The sequence below is a fragment of the Meriones unguiculatus genome, chromosome 4 (genome assembly GCF_030254825.1).
Source record: "Meriones unguiculatus strain TT.TT164.6M chromosome 4, Bangor_MerUng_6.1, whole genome shotgun sequence".
Taxonomy (NCBI): Eukaryota; Metazoa; Chordata; class Mammalia; order Rodentia; family Muridae; genus Meriones; species Meriones unguiculatus.
Genome location: NC_083352.1, coordinates 115,654,665 through 115,677,482, shown reverse-complemented (window position 1 = coordinate 115,677,482; position 22,818 = coordinate 115,654,665). Strand labels below are relative to the sequence as shown.

Below are 22,818 nucleotides of genomic sequence, written 5' to 3'. Positions count from 1 at the left end.
GGCGGGCTGAGGGCGCCAGTCGGCCCCGGGGAGGCGCTCGCGCCGGCGGCCGTGGCTCCGCGAGGCGAAGAGGCGACAGGTAAACGGCGGTAGAGCGGGCGGACGCGGCACGGAGAGGAGCGGTTCGCCAGGCGACCGGCGAGGGACGGGCCGCGGGGACGCCGGGCAAGGACAGAGGGCCGGACCTTCGTCCCCTGGGCCCACGAGCCGGCCGGCGCCCGCGACGTCCTCTGACCCTGGGCGCGTTCCGGTGGGTGCGCTTTCGGCTTTCATTCTGACGCATCTCTCGAGCCTCGTTCGAAAGTTTTTCTTTTAAACAGTGTTTTTTAAAGCTGCTTTTCTCTGAGGGTTGGTTGCGGGGTAACTAGGAACTGAAGAGAAGGAGTGCTTGTGTCGATCTCCGAGGGTGGGGGTCGGTGGGGCTGGACCTCTTTTTGCGTCAGTGTTCGCACCTGCACAATGGGGATAATGTTAACGCCTGTCTTGTAAGATGATCACAAAGTATATTTATATTTAAGATCCTCAGTACGTGGGAGCTTTTGTTGCTACTACTACGAGGAGCATCATTGAGTATTTATTGAGAACCAGGGCCCCCGGGCTGATCGCCAGCGGTTTAAAAAAAAAGTGAATGAGACGTCTTGTCCTTAGGGAACTCCACTCCTATCGGTAGGAAACAGACCTGTGGACAGGAATTTGGTGTAATTTGAAATACGGTTTTGCACATAGAGGAAACTACTGAATGTAGTAGACCTTCAGAGGTGAGTGTGGTGGTTAGAGAGAGATTACACAAGAAGGTTAATTCCAAAAAGATTTGAAGCATGCGGCTGTGTTGGCCAGAAGACGAGGTTGGTGATGTGTCCAGTGTTAGGAAGACAGCCTTGAGACAACCCAACTTCTAGAGACTCTCCCAAGAATTTCAGGCTGGAAGGGAATCTGAAAGGTAGAAATCATCTCATCTTGATGTTTGAGCTTTTGTTCTTCCTGACAGACTTTTTTTAGGGGCGGGGTAAAGTTTTGGGAAGTTTTTTTTTTGTTTGTTTTTATTTTTTTTATTTTTGTGGGCCTTCAAGGGAGAGGCTTGTCTTACACAGGATCTTATGGCCTCCAGGCCGGCCTTGATGCTTCCCGGTAGCTGAGCTAGCCTTGAACTCCTAACACTTGTGTCTCCACCTCCTGGGTTCTAGGATACAGGTGTGAGCTGGTAGAGTATTCTAGTCAGGTGTGTGTGTGTGTGTGTGTGTGTGTGTGTGTGTGTGTGCGTGTGTGCGCGCGCTTGATCAGAAATCGATCCTTCACTCTCTTTGGTTTTATCCCTCCTTTTCTTTTTTGTTTTTTTTCGAGGCAAGGTTTCGCTATGTAGCATTGGCTGTTCTGGACTTGCTTTGTAGACCAGGCTTGACCTCAAACTCACCGAGATCTGCCTACCTCTGCCTCCCTGAGTGCTGGGATTATAGGTGTGAGCTATCTGGCCTGGCTGGTCTTACCACTTTTATTTTGCACTTTGTAGCCAGTTATTTATTGTGATACAAACAAACTTAATATAGAATGTTGTCTTAGACCCTTTTTCAGTATTAAAACTAACTACCTGAGGTTGGATAGCTTCAGAAAGAAAACAGGTTTTGTTTAGCTTACACTTATGTAGATTCTTGGAGCCCACTTCTGACCATGGCCTTCTCATAGCAGAGTCCTGAGATGGCCCGGGGTTTTGCATGTTACGAGATGGGGAGTTTGAGGATTCCTCACTACGGTGCTGGGGGTTGAAGAGACCCGTACCCACATTAGGCAGGTGTTCTGCCTCTGAGCTATATATCCTTAGTCTTCCCTCACAGAGTCCCAGTATCCAGTCCCAAGAACTCCAACCTAATAACCTTATCTAATGCTGATTCCTTTCCAGTGGTCCCACCTTTAGATGCCGCTTTCAGAAAATTTCCAGATCATTTCTTCATGCCTCACAGTGGGAATGAAATTTCAGCACATGAACCCTTGGGAGATACATGCAAACCACATCTAACCCATAGCAAGTGTGAGGTGCCAGGCATTGTGAGGCACCGTAATGAAAAAGCTGGTCCTTACCATGGAGATAGAGCCCAGTCAGGAAATTATGCCTCTGTCGAATGCTGTGTAATAGGAGGTATTAATAGGGTACTTCTGTTCTGGTAAATACAGTCTAGTTTGGAGGTTTGAGGAGGGAGCAGTGTGAATTAGCTCCATCTGGAGAGATGGTGAGATTGGTAAAAGGGACAATGTTTCAAACACATTCAAAAGCAATGTCACAGAGCCCACCCGGCATGGCGGTATCTGCCTGTATTCCCAGCATTTGGAAGGTGGAGGCAGGAGGACAAGAGTTTTAGCATTGGCTACATAACCAGTTCAAGGCTAGTCTGGGCTGAGTGAGACCTTATCTCAACACTTACATGTATACACACAAGTTCATTAGTGAGTCTGTTTATTTTGAGACAAGGTCTCATTGTGTAGCCCTGTTTGGTGCAGAACTTGCTTTGTAGGCTGGGCTGGCCTAAAACCCACAGTGGTTCATCTGCCTCCGCCTCCAGAGTCCTAGGATTAAAATCTGTCACCACACTGGGCATTAGCAGTTTATTTATGGAGGTAAAAGTGGTTCACTTCAACTAGAAGTGGCAACTGTGGCGGTTCACACCCACAATCCCAGAACTCCAGGCTGAAGCAGGAGGATCAGGAGTTCGAAGCTAGCCTGGGTTACACACATAGCCAGGCCTTATCTCAACACCCCCCCCCCCCATCCCCAAATAATACTGAGAGATAATGAGAGATTTTTTTAAAGAACCCAGGGCTGCTGCTTTGCACACTTTTAGAAGAACCATTCCCTTACGTGACACCGAGAAGACATGGCTCTTGAAGTAAGAGGAAACCAAGAGAGTATAGTAGTGAAGACAAGGGCAGAGGTCAGCTTTGCTAGATGCCACAAAGGTGGCAAGTAGGAGGAGTTAAAGTTGGAATGTGCCATCTGAATAAATAAGTTCCAGGGGTCACTAGGGGCCTGACTGAGCAGATGTGGTGAAGTGCTGGGGGCGGAATCCATAATGTCCCGGCTTCCAAAGGTTTGGTGTATCAGTGGGATGAGGTAAGAGTGGGATGTGAGAAGACAAGAGTGTAGGCAGCTCCGAGAAGGGTGGCTGTGGAGGGAGGGAGAAGGCTGCAGCAAGACTGAGGAGTAAGGGAAGGTTGTTTTTTGTTTTTTTTTTTTAGCATGAGAGAGAGCTTAAATGCAGTTGGCACAGAGCTGGTGGGAGGGAAAGGCTGAGAAGACTTGGAGTGGAAGGGAAATCTCAATAGCACAACTTTCTCTGGAAGGTAGGATAGGCTTAGGCAGGGTTATTGCCAACAGAAGTGCACCAGTGGAAGGCAGCAACCTCAGACAGAAGGTGTTAGTGTGGAGAGCAGACCGTGCTCTCACTATTGGCAGAGAGCAGGCCTTTTGGATCTAGTATATTAAGCCCTGCTCTTGCACTAGTCTCAATATAACCTTTTGCTTTGGTGGGCGGGGTTGCTGGGGATTGAACTGAGGGCTTGAGTGTTCTGGGCAAGCTCTCTACTGTCTCTCAATAGTACAATCTTTGTAAAAACCTTGTGGGATAGGCCCTGTTAGGATCTCCAGTTTATGGATGAAAACTGCGCTAAAATACTTAGCCCAAATCCCATTATATTCGGGTCCTGTGCTTTGGTTTGCTGAGTGAGTCCAGAGCTTTTAATCTTTGTGTGTGTGGTGTATATACACTTGTGTGTGCAGGTGTGATGTTCTGCTCTATCACTCTTTTTCTTTCACTGAACCCAGAGGTAGGCTGGCAGCCAGTGAGCCCCAGGGATTCCTTTTTCTCCATCCACTACTGTGCTGGGGTTACAGGCATGCGCAGCCACGCCTCTGTCTTTAAAAAATTTATGTGTATGTGTGTGCACTACATGCAGTCAGGAGCCCTCAAAATTGGAGTTGTGGGTGCTGGAAATCCAATCTGGGTCCTCAGTAAGACTAGCAACTGCTCTTAACCTGGAGCCATCTCTTAGTCCCACATTCATCTTTTTCTGTGGGTACTGGGGATTCAAACTCAGGTCCTCATGCTTGTGCAGCAAGTGTTCCTACTCACTGAGCACCTCCCTATCCCAGAGTTTTTACCCTTAGTCAATACCTAGATGGTATAATTCTGTGCCTTCCATACTATGTGCTGACAAAATTCAGGAGATTAATTTAAAAATACTGGTAGCACACGCCTTTAATCCTAGCACTCCAGAGGTAGAGGCAGGTAAGATCTCTAAGTTCAAGGCCACCCAGTGAGTGAGTTCCAGGACAGCCAGGGATACACAGAGAAACCCTGTCTTAAATCCCTGCCTCCCCAAAAAGAAAGAAAAGTAATTGCTGCCCTACCAGAGGATCCAGATTCAATTCCCAGCACCTACGTTGTGGCTCACAAACATCTGTAGCTCCAGTCCCAGGGAATTTGACAATCTGTTCTGGCCTTTGCATACACAAGCACTCGTGCGCACGAACGAACACACACACACACACACACGTAGGCCAAACACATATATCTTTTTTGTTTGTCTTGGAACCTGCTCTGTAGACCAAGCTGGCCTTGAACTTGAGTTCCAACTTGGCCCTGCCTCCCAAGTACTAGGATTAAGGTTGCAGTAAGTACTTCTAACTGCTAAACCATCACTTCAGCCTTCTCCCACAATTCAAATTTATACTTATTACAATCTCCATTTTCCTCTCCCTCAGTTCTTACAGCCACCCACCTACCTACTATCCTTCCTTTCTTCCCCTCTCCATCCCTCCTTCTCACCTTCTTCCTTCCTTCTTTTCTTAAGGGTTTAACTTCCCAGATGTCTTCGTAAGTGAAGCCACTCATTCAGTTTGTTTTTAGTGATTCAGTTATTTCACTTAACATAGTGTCCTCATTGTTCAGCCTTGTTGTCATATGCCAGATTTTCCTCTAAGTAGCCACAGGTAGCCTCAAACTCAAGGCAGTCCCCCTGCTTCAGCCTCCTGTATTCTGAGCATACAGGTATGTGCCACCAGTTCTGGTTCCGTTCTAAGGTTGAATAATACTTCATTGTGTGCTTTTAGCTCTTGGCTTATCCATCTCTCTGTTGGAGTCTTGGGCTGCTTCCACGTTTTGGCTCTTAGGACTAATACTGCTGTGAGTGTATGAAGATGGTAAGGACATTGTCTTTCTGTTGTAGGTTCATGGGGAAACATTTCTTTACTCAGTGCCTCATTAATAATAATAATAATAATAATAATAATAATAATAATTAGTAGTAGTAGTAGTACAGAGCCTTAACTATGTAGCCTTGGCTTGCCTGAATTCACTATGTAACCCAGGCTGGTTTTGAATTAAGAGAACTAAGAGAGCCACCTGCCTCTGCTTCTGGGGTTAGAGGTTCACCACCACGCCATACCATATTATTTTTCCTGATTTTTTTGAAAGATTTATTTATTATTTATACAGCATTCTGCCTGCACATGTGCCTGCAAACCAGGATTGGGCACCAGATCTCATTATAGATGGTTATGAGCTGCTATGTGGTTGCTGGGAATTGAACTCAGGACATTTGGAAGAACAGCCAGTGTTCTTAACCTCTGAGCCACCTCTCCAGCCCATTTTCCCCAATTTTTAAAACAGAGTATTATGTTGCTCATGCTGGCCATATAAATCTTAGCTAGGTATAGTGGCATACGCCTTTAATCCCAGCACTTGGGAGGCAGAGGCAGATGGATCTCTGTGAATCCAACCTGATTTACAGAGTGAATTCCAGGACAGCCAGAGCTACATAGTGAGACCTTGTCCCCCCAAAATAAAACAAAACAATAAAAAATTCAAAAGATAACTACTTAATCTAGTCCCACATCCCTGAGATCTGCTTCAGAGCATACTAGAGGGAATGGCCTCTGTGCTGGCATTTGTAAATAGCTCAGCACTTATGAATTTCTGAAAGATGCAAGTCTGTACTCTCATCTCCCCACATAGCAGCTCTGTGAAGTGCGCAGGACCCTTCGTGTTTTCTATTTCTTCCTGTAATTTTGTTGTTGTTCTCTCCTTTTCACCTTTCCTTCTCAGTTGGAGATTGAACAAACCCAGGGCTAGACAAATGATATAATCCCGGGCAATAAATACCCTCAGCCCTGGCTGGTCCTATGCGTCTTTAGAGACAATCTGTAGCCCTGGTGGGTCTGAATTCCCACTAAATAGGAGAAGATGACCTTGAACTTCTAAACCTGCAAGTGTGCTCCACCACACACAGGTTTCCATGGTGTTGGGGATGAAACTTGAGGGCTTCTGCACTCTACCAACTGAGCCAGACCCTGAGCCCCTATTCTGTAAGTCCTTTTTGGAGAAGATACTTCAAATACCTTTTAGAAAAGGCACCCTGGAGTTACAGTGATCTTGTCTTGCTCCTTTTGATTTTGTACAGCCCCCACCAGGATTCCCAGCTTTTCTATTCACATTGATTCACTCTTGGAGAAACTATTCAAAGATGGCAGCATCTGTGGTTCTGTGTTCTACAGGCAGGGGTGAACTTAAAAAGAGTATTTTATTTATACTTGACTAATTTATCAGTGTATATCCTGTCTTCCTCAACTACCCCTTTCTCACTCCCCTCATATCCCCAATATGCCCTGTCCTACCTTCGTGTCCTTCTTTTGTGTGTGTGTGTGGTATGTGTCTGAGTGTGTGTCTATGTCTACGTGTCCGTCTGTCTGTCTGTCTGTCTTGTTGCCTTGATCTTGTGCAGGGTTTGTGTATGTATCCACAGCTGTGGTGAGTTCATGACTGTGAACACCATGTTATGTCCAGAGGAAGCACCTCACAACACTTACCTTTACAACTTCATAACTTCTTACCTTCTTTTTTCCTTTCTTCAGTGTTTCTCAAGCCTTGAGCATGAGGAGTGTGATAAAGGTGTCCCATTTAGTGCTGAATACTCGTGGTCACTTATTCTCAGCATTTTGACAGTTATGACTCTTCATTAACCACTGCTTAGAAGCTTCTGAGTAAGGCTAAGAGCAGCATGGATATATAGATAGAAATATTTAGAAGGCAGTTTGACAGCATGAAAAAATTAGCAAACACAACAAAAGTAGGTTTCTCTGTAGAGCCTATGATCTCTCCACTCATGGGCTCTCAACCAGGTTTTAGTGCCAGGCATCAGCTCCCTTAAACATACATACAAAATCTGTGGCTTCCAAATGTGTGAACACCTATGTGTGTACACACACACATTCACACATGCATGTATACACACATCTTCTCTAATCTCAGTTTTGATCCAGACTGCAGAAGAATTGCCACCAGTCCCTCTCTGTAAGCCACCATAATACTATAAAAGAGAGAATATGGCTTTCCAGACCTGATTTTGCTTTTGCATTTAGCACCCACTCTTCTGTGAGCTACTTACTGAATTTAAATAATGCTTAATATATCAAAAGTTTGGACTGTCCTGGAGAGTTCTGTATAATAGAATTTCCTTCTTTTTCTAACTCCTGTAGCACTTTGAACTTTTCTTTTTATAGCATTTCTCATGACTAGTTCTTCATAATTACTTTTGCAGTGTGTGTGTGTGTGTGTGTTTCAGTTCTTAGCTTGGTATAGGACAGGAGTTCCTCACTGGGCCTCTACCGAGCCTTACACATAACTGGGGATCAGTCTATGTTCTTGGAACTAGTGAATGAATAATGCCCCTTTCTTTTACTGCAGAGCCCTCTTCAGTAACACTGTCTTTGAATACACTGTTAGTGGAGGCTGGTCATCTGGCCTTCTGTGTTAGGGGAAAACCAAATGTTTATAAGGTAATTTCCAACCTAAACCAAAAGAAGAACAAATAGTATAAAATAGTCCCTACCACCCACCTTCCAGCATTAATAATTGCTAGTATTTTAGAATGAAGTATGACTTGAGATAAAGGTGGAGAGAACATTGGGGTTTCTGGGTGGAGATACAGGGCATGTAAGGTGAGCTAGAGTAGACAAAAAGGAGGCTGGTGGCCCAAAGAAAGGCTAGTGAAAGAGTATTGTGAGCATTACCTGAGTTGACATACAGATGTGCAAAGAGCAGTGCCCACTGCTCTTTGAGTGAGACTTAGGTGGTACTGCTGCTGTTGGCATCATGATCATTACTACACAGACGGAGAAGGTCAAGTGTGACAGCTGAGGCACTCAGCTAGTGACCCTTTCCATCTAAGCCATCTAACCGTCAGAACATCACAGTAATAGATGTAATGTATTTTGGATAGACACTGAGGACAATTTTACAGAGTATTCTGATTTTGAGGGAATCACTCCAGGAATGTTTTGGGGTGTTAGGTTAGTGCCTTGTATGGTTTTGCATTCTGAGACTTCCTGAGCTTCACCCCCTGATCTATTTGTCAGCCAAGCAAATACACCTTATATAACACAATAACTTTTTTTTTTTTTTTTTTTTTTTTTTTTGTGAGATAGAGTCACTCTGTGGATCCTTGGTTGGTAACGTTTGCTATGTAGACCAGCCTGGTTTCAGTGTGTCTTTCCTGCCTTAGCTTCCTGGGTGCTGGAATTATAGGCATGCACTACCAAGCCTGGTTAAATGTTTGTTTTCCTTTCTTTTCTTTTCTTCATATATATGGAGAGAGAGAGAGAGAGAGAGAGAGAGAGAGAGAGAGGGAGAGAGGGAGAGATAGGGAGAAAGAGAGATTCACTCTGTAGCCCTGATTGGCCTTCAATTCAGAGATCCACCTACCTGTCTTTGCTGCCAAGTGCTGAGATGAAAGGCATGTGTCACCAAGCTCTGTTAAAATGTTTATTTCTAAAGCATTAAAACACTTTCGCTCTATAGCTTGGCCATATATACACTGGAGTTGAAATTCTTATCAACCAAGTTGACAAAGGAATAAAAATAATTTTCCTAAGTAGTCCTTGGCTAAGGAACAGTGTTGGGAAATTTTTGTAGCAGAATCTGTTTTACCATCTTTGAAATATAAACAGTATCCTTGTTTGTCCAGATTTCTCACAGTCATTTGTCAACCCCTAATTAAAGATCTCTCCATAAGCCACAGATTACTGTGTTACTTTCCCCAAAAGCCAGGATTTCCATAGAAAAAGTAGTCTTTTATTTTTCTTTTAAATGAGAATTGAGTTTTAAACCAACTGCCTTCTTCTCAGTGCCGCAAAGAATTTTGATTATGCAGAATATTTTTCCAAGTACACACAGACTTATCTGTCCCAGATAAGAATTTGCTTCTGTGGGAAGAGAAATGGACTAATCCTGATGATTCTAATAAACGTCTGCACGCTTGTTTGGACAGAACAGTCAGCTTTCACATCCCCTGGGTCACAGAAACCCAGGCCAGAAAGCCAGTGCACTAGATCTGAATTCTCAGGAAGTTTTAAAACTTAAAAATTTATTAAAACAAACAAACAACTCCTTACCATTTAGGCTTGACTTCTTAAAAATTGGATTGAGGTTTTCGATAGTATAAGTTTGGCCTTCTTAGCATTTGTGATTCATACCATCTTGTAGTTTATAAACGTCAAGGAGATTAAACCTCAACTTTATACTCTCCAACCTCCAGCAAACAAGTGTAAGATACAGTTTTATCTCAAAAAGAGCAGTGTTCCAGGCCACCATTTAAATACACTGGCATGTAGAACTCTCCATTTCCCACTGTAGACTTCTTTTTCCTGTGTTTTCAGTGTATTTAGTTGATACTTCTTTTCAAGGGAGCTGGCACAAATCATCTCTGCTCATCATCTAGCAGTGTCCTACTAGTAGATGCATCACTTCTAGTTTATTCTTCCTTTCCAGGATATTAGTTGGTTTGCTTTTGACACAGGGTCTTTCTACATAGCCCACACTATCCTTGAACTCATTCTTCTTCTTGTCCTTCATTGTGTGCATGCATGTATATGTGCATATATGTGTTTGTGTAGTCTTATATAACCTAGGCTGGCCTTGGCTTTGAGCTTGCTTTGTATTCAAGCATGACCTTGAACTTTAGAACTTCTTGCCTATGTTTACAGACATATGGTACCATACCCAGTTTATGGGATGCTGGGAATTGAACCCAGGGGCCTCATGCAGGGTAGTGTTGAGCTACATCCTTAGACCTTTTTGTTTTGTTTTGTTTTGTTTTGTTTTTGAGACAGAGTCTCAGTCTGTAGACTGCTAGAACTGAGTTTGTAGTCCAGGTTGGCTTTGAACTAGAATCATTCTTACTGATTCAGTCTTTCAAAGGAGATTACAAGTGTGAGCTACCCTACCCAGCTTCTTGCCTTATAAGATTTACATGTGCTGGATGAGGTGGCATATGCCTGTGATCCCAGCACTCTAGGAGGCAGAGGCAGTTAGGTCTCTGAGTTCGAGCCCAGTGTTGTCTACAAAGCAAGTCCAGGAGAGCCAAGGCTTTACAGAGAAACCCTGCCTCAAAACAAACAAACAAACAAACATGTTTAATTGTATACTTACATGCAGTTGTTAAGAAGTGACAGAGCGATCCTACCCTGTTTCTCAGTCTCCTTTAATAAGAACATCTTGAGAATACATAATCCATCTTTATGATCAGGATGCAGCACAGCTGTATGTTTTACTTTTTTTCTGGCTGTGACAAAATACCTGACAGGAACAGGGGAGGAAAGTTTTATTTTGGATCACAGTTCCAGAGAGTTGCAGTCCGTCATAAGGGGAAGTCATGGCAGAGCTCGTGGTTATGGGACCGTATAGTGGGGCTCCTCACATGGAGAGGGGCCAGCCAACAACACTGGGTAGAACTAGGGTTGGCCAAAGGCCTGCCCCTAATCACCCACATCTGCCAGCTAGACCCCATCTCTTAGGAGTGCTCAAAACATGAGTGTGTGCCAGATTCAGACAGTGTCAGCGGCTACAGACTTAGATGTGTCCACATAGTGATCTTTGAAAAGCATGGATAATGATCATTTCACTCCCAACTCTAAGTGCTTTCTGTTAACTGTGCCTCATCCTCTGCTGTCTTGGGTCGAGATGCTGACTGAGGTTGGCTTGCTGCTGCTAAACTGTGCTTTATCGTATCAACACCATCACAGAGAAGTGAGATGGATACATTTGAGGGGGAAGTATAAAACAAGTGCCCTCTGTATCAGTTTAAATGACAGAAACATACCTGCTTCCTGGACAGCCAGCCTGGGATCCTCCATGGTGATTGATGACTTTGTTGGAGGCAGAGTTTGTCAGTCTTTGGCGGCCACATAGGGCAGCCATAAGTCTGACACACAGGACAGCATCAGCCTTCAGATGCCAGACCAGAACATCTGAGAGAGTTTCCTGAGGAGTAAAAATTTGGAAACTGGCTTACCCTTCGAAGGCAGAGTAGGAGTAGTCAATCCAATGGTGTTCAGTTTGGGCAGGATCCTGGCAATGGGTAGGATATGGAGTGGTTCTTTGCCCACTGGTCAGCATTACCACGCTTGAAGCAATGCTGCCCTTCTTCTTTGGAGATAGTCTCAGCTACTGCTCCCAGAAGATGGTATTTCTATCTGTCTGGGGAAGCCTTTCTCATTATACCTTAACTACCATATTTAGTAATTCTCTCTGAGGGCTTTGAGGGCCATCATCTAAATCAGTGGTTCTCAACCTTCCAAATCTTGCAACCCTTTAATACAGTTCCTCATGTTGTAGTGATCCCCCATCATAAAATTATTTTTGTTGCTACTTTATAACTATAATTTTTCTACTGTTAGGAATCATCATGTAAACATCTGATATATGGGATATCTTATATGCTACCTCTATAAAAAGGGTCCCGATTCCTGGAGGAGTCCCGACCCACTGGTTTAGAGCCACTGATCTAAACTATTACGGATACCTGATTTTAAACAAACTTTACTTGTTTTGTTTTGAGACAGGGTTTCTCTGTGTAGCTGTCCTGGACTCACTTTGTACACTAGGCGGGCCTCTAACTCACAAAGATCCGCCTGCTTCTGCCTCCCCAAGTCCTGTGATGAAAGGTGTGTGTCACTGCGCTCAGCAACTTGTTTTTATTTACTTGTTTTAGGCTCCTGACAACATTACAGCGGGCTAAAGCTTGTCCCTGTAAGTTAATTACATTTTTATAGTGTATCATGACTATAAGCGTAATACTGAGCACATTAAAGGATTTGATCATTTATAGGGTTTTTGACCATTAACTTGCATGTCTTAATTATCTTTAACAGTCTACAAGTTAGTAGCTTTTATATGATTAGGATTTTATATTTTTATTCCTGTTAAGTTTGAGCCTTAAAATTTTTAATAGAAGATTCTTTAGCATTAAAATAAAACTTTAAACCATAAATACAGCTCACAGAGAGACTGGGAACCTTATTTTTCTGATCTTTTTACAGTGCACTTTCACAGACTATCACAATTTTTTTATATGACTCAGTTTATACAGATAGCAAAAGCTTAACCAAATTAGCAAAGACAAAGAGGCTAGACATGCATCTTCAAGTCAGTTTTCATTAGCCTGATTGGACCTGAGGAATTTATAAACCTTAATCATAAAATATATATTGTTTGAGTGGTTAGACTATATTTCTAAGTCAGTTTTTGTTATCCTGAGTAGACCTTTACAACCTTTAAGCATTTATAAACCTTAATCATCAATCATTTGTTGTTTATAAGTTCTATTTTTCATAAACAAGAATTGAATCCCAGTTACATATATAGTAGTATGCTATAGCAGATCTGTTTTTCTTTCTTTTTCGAGATAGGGTTTCTCTGTGTAGCCTTGGCTGTCCTGGACTCACTTTGTAGACCAGGCTGGCCTTGAACTCACAGAGATCCACCTGCCTCTGCTTTTCCTGAGTCCTGGGGTTACAGGCTTGTGCCATCATGTCCCGCAGCAGATCTATTTTTTAAACAAGAGTTGAATCCAAGTTACACACAAGCATGCTGTAGCAAATTAAGATTACCTATGTATAGATTTTTTTAAGCTATCAACTTAAAAAAAAAACAAGTTTGAAAAAAATTAATGTGTATGTAAGTGTCTGCATGTGTACCACTCATGTACCTAGTGCCCTTGGAAGCTGAAAGAGAGGGTGTCAGATCACCTGAGCTGGAGTTAAAGATATTTGTGAATCACCATCAGGGTGTCAGGAACAGAACCCGGGTTCTGTGCAAGAGCAATTGCTCTTAACCACAGAGCCACCTCACCAGCCCCTCCCCCCTTTTTTAAACAAGCTTTTAAGATAACTTTTTGTTATAGATTTTACACACTTAATGGGCTTTCAAATCCTGAGATAAAACAAAGTTTATCCTTTAGCAAAAGTTTTAGAGATGGGAAAGAGGGGAGTGTTTAGAGCATTAAACAAAAGCAAAAAGAGGACTATGAGACAAACAGCAGTAATCCCTTTGGGGAATTGTTTAGTTGTTTTAAAGCACATAATGTCTTCTGTGGGGTGGAGGCTATCTGTCTTGGTTTCTTTGTCACAGAGTCATGTGGCCCACCTGATCCAGGACAGAGATTTTGGAGGAAACTTTTAAGCAAGCATGCTTGGGTCTGGAGAGGGAGGACCATATATGACCCAACTCCAGAGCCAGTTTTTTTTTTTCTTTTTTTAATGAAGTAGAACAGCTTGTGACAATTGTTAACATTGTCTGTCCCCAGGAGACATTTGAATCCTTGTAAAACTGAATTTAGGATCAGAGAAAGCAACTAGAGTGAGCAGAGCAAAGAAGGCTCAGATAAGATAAGAGCAGGGAGCAAAGAAGGCTTAGAGCTTTGGGATCATTTGCTTATGCAACAGCAATAATTGTTATAATCTTCTACAGTTTGGAAATCAAGGGTGCCATTTTCTGCTGTTGAGCTGTACTGGGGGCCAAGCCTTTTGCAGAAAGACAGTGAAGCTTTAATGAAATTCTGTGTCCAAAGAGGAAAGACCTTAGAGAAGGCAGGTAAGGAGCTGGTGCATCTAATTCTCAATTAGAAGGCTTATGGTTAGAGCAAGCAGGAAAGAAGACTTTAGAAGTAGAGCCAAGAGGAGGTGGGGGAGGCTTAGGGAAGGGTAACACATAAAAACCTCACCAGAGGGAGGATTCCAGTAGAGGGAGGGGGAAAATGCTTTAGCAGAGAGATGCTCTGAACCATAGTGGAGAATCATACATCAGACTCTAGTGAGCCAACAGAGACATGGCCTTTCTGTGTGATGGGTGCCCAGGAGTGCAGAGCAGGCTCAAGAGATGGAGAAATACTGAGTAGCCCAGGAGAACAAGTAGATAGAACAGGGAGGGGGAAGTGGCTGAAGAAGCAGACTTCAGAATTTGGAGTCAAATATTATCTGATGAGTGGCAGAAGCCAGCAGAAACAAATGATCCATACCTTAGGAGAATCAAATCCCAGGTTTCCACACCAGGTGTATGTGAGGGGGCACAATAAAGAAACTGTGACATGACTGGTCCATGCTGTAGTTTAGAGGAAGGTTTTTATTGTAGAGAGAGAGAATACCCAGAGGCATCTGGAAGAATCCAGAGCAGAGAGAAAAGGGACTGGATGTGGCCAGAGCTACCTATAAGAGAAGGGAGAATAGCAAGGGAGGGAGGGAGGGAGAGTGAGATAACAGAGGGCAGGGAGGAGGAACCTCATTGTGACAAGGAGAACATACAGATATCTGGGAGGAAGGAAGCCTGGGGAGGCAAATAGGGCCTTTAAAATATCCCCTGCTGATTTTATCGCACTGATCTTTCTAGTAAGGAATCAGGCTGAATGGTGGGTTTACTGGAAAGGGAAGGAAGACAGCAAGTATTGGGCTTCGGATATATCTAGGAGGCCCCTTGTGGTACCCTGATCTATCTGTCAGTATGCCCCAATGATCCTATAGCTTGTGTAGCTTGGAATTTACTGGGCCCACCCTCTCTTTTACCTTGGCACAGAAGTTACTATCAGACAAAGCATTCTGTTTGAAGTGAACCTTTTATATGCCTGTAATCCCAGCACTTGGGAGGTTGTGGTAGGAGAACCAGGGAAGTGGCTGAGCAGTTAAAGGTGCTTGTCACATAACTTTGGCAACCTGAGTTCAATCCTTGGAACCTACATTAAGATGGGAGTTGAGAACTGTCTGCACAAAATTGTCTACAAAATTGATATCCAAAATGCACACTATGACACATGCCTCCTCCCAGTAAGGATAAATTAAAACAAACAAACAGAGGAGGCTGTAGGATGGCCTGAGTCAGGAGTTCCAGGCTGTGTGGGCTCCATGTTGAGGCCCTGTCTCGTGGCTAAGGGGACAGCTCAGTTGTAGAGATGCTTGTGTAGCATCTGGGAGGACCTGGGCTCCATCCCCAGCAGGAGGAGGCAAGTTCTTCAGAGAGCAAGGGCAATACCCTGGCTCAGAGGACAGAGGCTGTGAAGAGTTAGACTGTGAGGGATTAGAGCAGTGGAGGCACTTAGGGTCTTCATAGCTTCAGTGGAAACATTTACTTGCTCTTGGGGCTTCTCCAAGAAGAATCAGGCTCAGAAGGCCTGGCTGACTCTGATTAACTGTTCCCTTTTTAGAGTCAGTGACCGAGTCTCTGTTTTGGAAGTACTTATATAATGTATACCACCTGTTATCTGTGTATTTTTAGCAGTGGGGTTTGGGTAATCCTAATCCTGTGTGGAAAAGAGCAACTGTTTACCAGAAGTGCTTTCTCTTCTCTTTGACTCACGCTGACTCACCGTCATTTTCCTTCCCACTGCCTCATAATGATCTTGCCTGGGAGGGAGTTTTAGGGAATTCAGTTAGCTTTTTTTTTTTTTTAACTTTACAAAGTTGAAATCCATCATTGATTTTGTCTCAGGAGAGGCTAAAGTTTATGCCACTGTGGTAGAGCCAGTGTGAGCATGTAGCCAAACATATTACATAGTTTTGCCTAGACAAGTTGGCTGAGTGATTGGACAAGTGGCAGAGTGTACAGGTGACACAGGAGGAACATCCTGCTCTCGGGAAATTGTTGTCACCTTAATTTCTGTTGTACTTGCGATTTTCCTCCTTTGAGAGAGGGATTGGAGCTAGGGCTTTGATGTCCTCACGATGGGCTCAAGACTGCAGAGGAGAATTCTGACAACGCATCAGAGGAACAAAATGGGGAAGGCTTACTGAGCAGAATGACTAATATCCTTATGTCTTCATTTATCATTCATTAAATGTGTTCTGCTGATCATCTGAGACACACTAAACACCAGGGCTGCAGCAGTGAGTAACAGAAGTGCTGCCTGCTGTCACTGCCTGACAATTGAGTATGCCTGTCTCTCTGCCACCTACCCCTTGAACATTACTGTTAACAGTGTTGTGGGGCTAGGACCTCTTGCATGCTGAGACTGAGCCTCAACCCTAATCCACATGCTTTATAAATGTAAAGGGGAGCATAGTGTCATTTTGGCCTGCACATGTGCTTTTGTATGTGGTTGAAGTAAAGGAAGAAGGCTTCCTGGAGGACAAGGCACAGAGGCTGAGACTGATGTGGGCCAGGAGGGGTTTAACTAGGAGAAAGGGGAAAAGTAGGGGTGACATGGCTAAAGGAAGTTGGGGACTAAAAAATCACGACTATGGCAGCCTTAAAGTAGTTGAGGAGAAGAGCTTGCTTTGGGAGGAACTGAAAGGAGTCAATGTGACAGAGGACAGTGAGTGTTATGCTGACATCTGCAGACATTAGCAAGGTCAGGTCACAAAGAGAATTGGAGGCCAGTCATTAGCTGGGAAATTTCATTCACCTGAATGAAGTTTGCTTATGATAGAAAACTCATGGCAAATGCACACACCCATAGAACCAGCAGCCCAGACTTAACTTGGTGGAAGGCCAGTGGGAAGGAGCTCGACCTTACTACCAACTGCTGGCTGAAAACTGGGACATGACCATGGGGAACAGGACAGCCCTGGGAGGAGGGGGCCATTGCTGCTGGGTAGGCAGGGGTCTAAGCTTGAGAACACACCAGCCTCTTGGCTGTTGGTCAGTGTTTTGAGGACAAACCACTCAGTACTTATAGGAGCCTAAGTGTTTGTACAGAGCACAGCAGACTAGTTCCTCAAGGTGTCCCTGGAAAGCCTCCAAGGAGCCTGCATTTTGAAGTCTTGTAAACGAGGAAGCTTTTGAGATGTTCAGTGGGTAAAAGCACTTGCTATACAAGCCTGAAGGCCTGAGTTTGATCCCCAGTGTCCACAGTAGAAGGCCAGTACCAACACCCTCAAGTTACCTCTGACATCCACAGGTGTGCCATGATTTGCATGTATACACACACACACACACACACACACAAAGGAAGAAAGTAAAAGGTCTTCTAAAAGAGTAGACAGGGAGAGACTCAGGACAGAGATAGGATTTCCTCTCTCCTCCATTGTTGAAGCAGAGAAGAATCACTGTGGGTTTGAATGTTTCTGTTGTCTATCACACATGAGACTTTCTTTCTTTTCCAAGTGTACAAACATATTGTTAGGTTTTGAGCTGAGGATTTACTGAAGCTTGGCATCATTTAAGTGTTCTGTTTTAAGAGGAGAGTTTTTGATGTGGAACCAGAATTATTAACATAGTACTCTGCTGTTTCTGTTAATTTTTTCCACTCTTTGACCCAACTCTCACTGGGGTTGAACCCAAGGCCTTATGTAGCCCAGACAAAAGCTCTGCACCACTGAGCTACACCCAGCTCTAGTCTGTCTGTCTCTGTCCTCTCGTCCTTCCTTCCTCCCTCCCTCCCCTCCTTCCTTTTCTTCCTCCCTTCCTTCTTTCCTCCCTCTCTCCTTCCTCCTCCTCTTCCTCCTTCTCTTCCTTTTTTAGTTTTCAAATTGTCAAAGAATGTTTTTAGGAAGGGGAAAGTTTAATTTGTCTTTTTTGTTGTTGTTTTACCTTTTTTTGTTTTTGTTTCATAGGATTTCTCTGTGTAGCCATGGCTGTCCTGGACTTGCTTTGTAGACCAGGCTGGCCTCTAAATCACAGAGATCCACCTGCCTCTGCCTCCCAGAGTGCTGGGATTAAAGGCCCTGATTTGTTAAAAGTTATATTTTTTTCAGTGTTATTCTTTTTTTTTTTTTTTTTCAAGACAGGGTTTCATTATTTTTTAAAATTTTTAAATTTTATTTTATGTGCATTGGCATGAGGCTGTCAGGTTCCTTGGAACTGGAGTTACAGACAGTTGTGTCCTTTGGAAGAGCAGACAGTGCACAGAGCCATGTCTCCAGCCCCTCATTGTTATTCTTAAACAAGGGCAGGATATAGATTTATCCTCAATGTTGCTATTAGCAATACAGGTTTTTGTTTTTCTTTTTTTTTGAGACAAAGTTGTCGAGGCTGATTGTGAGGCCAAGGCTAACGTTGAACTTCTGATCCTTCTCCAAGCTTCAGGATTATAAGTGTGCACCACCATGCCTGGTTTAGGAAGTGTTTCAGTTTCTATTAAAAGTAAATGAACAAACATTAAAATGCATTGAGAGACGCAGGACTGTTCAACTTTTTATTTTTTAAAAAAGGGAAAAACCAAAAATAACAACAACAAAAATTTACAGAACAGTATTTTAAAAAACACTACCAAGCTGGGTGTGGTGGTGCACGCCTGTAATCCCAGCACTCTTGGAGGCAGAAGCAGGCAGAACTTCTTGAGTTCAAGGTCAGGCTGGTCTAGGACAGCCAAGCCTACATAGAGAAACCAACCAACCAAAACCAAAACCAACCAAACAAACAAACAAAAAAACACTACGAAATAACTTAAGTCTAAGAAGTTCTTAGGTTTTTTTTTTTTAAACATTATTTATTTACTATGTGTACAGATCTCATTATAGATGGTTGTGAGCCACCATGTGGAGGCAGGGAATTGAACCCAGGACCTTTGGAAGATCAGCCAGTGCTCTTAACCTCTGAGCCATCTCTGCAGGCAATTCTTAGGTTTTTAAGTCAGTTTAGAACTAGTTGTGTATGCATTGGCCTTAAATATAAGTGTCTAAAGTGCCTCTTGGCTCAACACTCCTAAGGGTATTTCTCCTGGCCCAAGAGCCCATTGGTCTTTCCCATTTTACTCTCTGTTCTGTTTCCTCCTGGCTTTTCTAGAAATCCTGATTTCTTCTCTTCTTCCTCCAGGACTTTGCCTTTCCCCTCTGCTTTTCCCTTCTTTCTCCTCCTATGTGTCTGTCATTCCCACAGGAGTGCCTGAATTAGAACTGGAATCAAGGGCTCTCTACCATCCTCCTTCCTCTGTCTGGCATGTTTTCTCTTTTAGGTTTGTCTGTCTGTCTGTCTCTCTCTTTCTTTTTTTAATACAGGCTTGCATTGTGTAAAATCTGAGATCTTCCTGCCTCAGCTTCCCAGGAGCTAGGTTTATGCTGTGTGTCACCAGCTCAGCTTGTTTCTTGTTTATATTGCAGTGCTAGCTAGGCACAGACTGAGCAGCGCACTCTTGGATTGGGCCATAGGAGTGGAATGTAAAAGCACCTTTCAGAAATGGTTTAGAGGACACTGTTGCATGTGTCTTTCCATATTTTTAGTAGCCAGATGTGTTACCATTTTATTGCATTGTGAATAACTCTGATATAACAAATCTCTCATTTATGTCAGAATATGCACATGCTTGTAACACACAGGCATACATCGCCTAAAGGAACATAAAAATAGCTTTATATGTTTACACCTTTAATCCCAGTACATAGAGGAGGCAGAGGCAGGTGGATCCCTGTGAGTTTAAGGCCAGCCTGGTTTATACAGTGAGTTCCAGTTCAACCAGGGCATATATAGTAACTTTGTGTGTAGTGGTTTGGATAAGAATGGGCCCCATAGTCTCATGTATTTGAATGTTTAGTTACTAGGGAGTGATACTATTTGAAAGGATTAGAAGAATTAAGAGGTATGGCCTTACTGGAGGAAGTGTGCAACTAGGAGTGGGTTTGGAGGTTTTAAAAGCCCATGCCAGGTCTCTCTCTCTCTCTCTCTTTCTCTCTCTTTCTTCCTATGGATCAAGATGTAGAACTCTCAGCTACTTCTCCAGCACTGTGTCTGCCTATGTGCTGCCATGTTCTCCACGATAATGGACTAACCTCTGAAACTGTAAGCAAGCTCTCAATTAAATGCTTTCTTTTACAAGCGTTGTCTTGGCCATGGTGTGTCTCTTCACAGCAATAAAAAAGTGTCTAAGACACCATGTCTCAAAAAAATATATAAAAGAAAAATAACCCTATGTATATTTAAATTTTGTTTATTATTATTTGTGTGTTTGTTTGTATATGTGATGTGTATATGGGTATACATGTGCCACAGCGTAGAAATCAGAGGACGCCTTGTAAGAGTCACTTCTGTTCTTTGCCATATGAGTCCTAGAGATCAAACTCAAGGCCTTATCCTTATTTTTGGTGGTAAGGACTTTTACCTGTTGTGCCATTTCACCAACCAATTTGGTTTTGCTTTGCTATGACATCTGACTCTGTAGCCCTGGCTGTCCAGGAACTTCATATATAGTCCAAGCTGTCCTTGAAATCTGATCAACCTTCCTCCACATCCTAAATGCTAGGTTGTCCTAAGTGTTAGGCATGTGTTACTATACCCAGCTGGTACTACATGTATGTATTCATATGTGTGAGTACAGACACACATGCCACAGAGTGTATGTGAAGGTTGGAGGACAGCTTCAGTTAGGACAACAGTGTCAGTTCTCACCTTCCACCCTGTTTAAGGCAGGGTCTCATGGTCACTGCTGCATAAACAAGGCTAGCTGGCCCAAGGGTCCCCTGTTGTCACTGTAGACACACTGGGTTGTAGATATGCATGACCAGACCCAGCTTTACAACACTTAGGAGGTAGAGGCAGGAAGAGCATTACCTGAAGGCCAGTCTCAGCTACAAAGTGAGTTGGAAGCTACCTTGGGCTCTATAGTGAGTTACAGGCTAATTTAAGCTCTAGGACAAGACTCTGCCTCAACAGAACAAGGAAAAATTATATCTTTTGTTGTTGCCATTTGCTAGTTTTGAGACAAGGCCTCATTTTTTAGCCCAGGCTGGCCTCAGGTTCATGGTGATATACCTGCTTCAGCCTCTGCTTGTGCTGGAGTCATATGTCTGGCTTTTTTCCATTTGACTTATCTTTCCCCGTGTCTTCACAACACCAGGAATTATTAAAAGATGGCTTTGATAATGTACACTCAAAGCAGAACGTCCACTCTAGTCACCCTACGGCTGACTTTTCATCCTCTAGAAATTTACATTTATATTTCATCCATTCTAATTGTAATGATGGCACTTACCATCTTTCTTTTTGTCATCTCAACAAAACAATAAAAGTAATACAGGTACATAGAAATAAACATCAGATAGAATAAGAAGACTTGTGAGGCTTGGGGTTCAGCCCGGTAACCCTAACACTCAGAGCTCAAGGCAGAAGGTTTAAAGTTCAAAGCCTGTTGGGATATAGACTGAGTTCAAGGTCAGCCTCATTAACTTTATTTATTGAATATATATGTGTTACAGAGGTTGTGAGCTGTCTGATGTGGGTACTGGGAACTGAACTGGGAACTGGAAGAAGAACAAGTGCTCTTAACCACTGAGCCATTTTCCTAGCCCTAAAATAATATTTTAAAATATTTTAAAGGATTGGAGATATAACTCAGTGGTAGAGATCTTGTTTCACATGCACAAGGGCCAGAGCCATAATACCACAAAAACAAGTAAAAAAAATAAAAAACCTGAAACAGACATCAGGGGAGAAAGTTAAGAATCTCATTTCCCACTGACCCTCTAAAGACCCTTGCTTTTTACTTCAACCTTGTAACTTTTGTTTTGAGCCAGGGCAGTGGTGGTACACACCTTTAATTTCAGCACTTAGGAGGCAGAGGCTGTACAATCTCTATGAGTTTGAGGCCAGCCTGGTTTACAAAGACAATTCCAAGACAGCCAGCGCTGTTACAGAGAGAAACTCTGTCTACAAACAAACAAACACCCCAGAATTTCTAAAATATACACAAACATGTAATTTTTGGTTTTATTTAAAAAAAAAAATGACAGGATCTCACTGTGTAGAACAGGCTGGCATCGAATTCACAGAGTGGTTCTCTCCTTCCACCATGTACGTCTCTCTGCCAACTTCAACCAACCTAGAGTGTTAGGACTAAAGGCATGTGTCACCATTGACAGGACAGCTTGGTTTAAAAAAAAAATTATTTGTGTGTGTGTGTTTCTGCATGTGCTTATGTGTACATGTGGGTTGGTGCCCATGAATCCAGAAGAGAGCAACAGATTCCCTATACCTGTAGTTTGAGGTGGTTGTGAGCCGCCTGGTGTGGTTGCTGGGAATTGAACTCCTTCTACAAGAGCAGCAAGTACTTCTAGGCAATGAATCATCTCTTCAGCTCCATATGTTTTTTTTTGTTGTTGTTGTTTTTTGTTTTGTTTTGTTTTGAGACAGGCTCTCTTTATGTAGCTTTGGCTATCCTGGAACTAACTCTGTAGACCAAGCTGGCCTCAAACTTACAGAGATCCACTTGCCTCTGCCTCCCAAGTGCTGGGATTAAAGGCATGTGCCACCACTGCCCTGCTTCCATTTGTAATTTTTAAAGTGTTCCCTTGGGCAGGTGAGATGGCTCAGTGGGTAAAGGCGCTTGCTGCCAAAATTGAGTTCAGTTCCTGAGATTTACATGGTAGAAGAAGAGAACCAACCCTTGCTTTTGGCTTCCATACATATACATGTCTGCATACACATAAACACACAGCAGGTGTTATATTATTATAACATTAAAAGATAGGGGCTGGAGAGATGGCTTAATGGTTAAGAGTATTGACTAGTTTTCCAGGGAACAAAGGTTCGATTCCCAGCCCCCACATGGTGCCTAACAACCAGTGTAACTGCAGTTCCAGGG

At 43.2% G+C, this 22,818-nt stretch overlaps 1 protein-coding gene across 4 annotated transcripts in view; it reads left to right on the top strand.

The window, feature by feature from the left end:
* The window catches only part of Pkig (cAMP-dependent protein kinase inhibitor gamma), a 69,310-nt gene continuing 46,492 nt past the window's right edge, over positions 1-22,818 (top strand). The window contains exon 1 of one of the 4 annotated variants that reach the window (XM_021636313.2): positions 1-250. The gene's annotated coding sequence lies outside the window, so the exon portion shown is untranslated. The remainder of the gene's footprint in view (positions 251-22,818) is intronic. The other 3 variants (XM_021636315.2, XM_060382869.1, XM_021636314.2) reach the window with 3 other exon arrangements.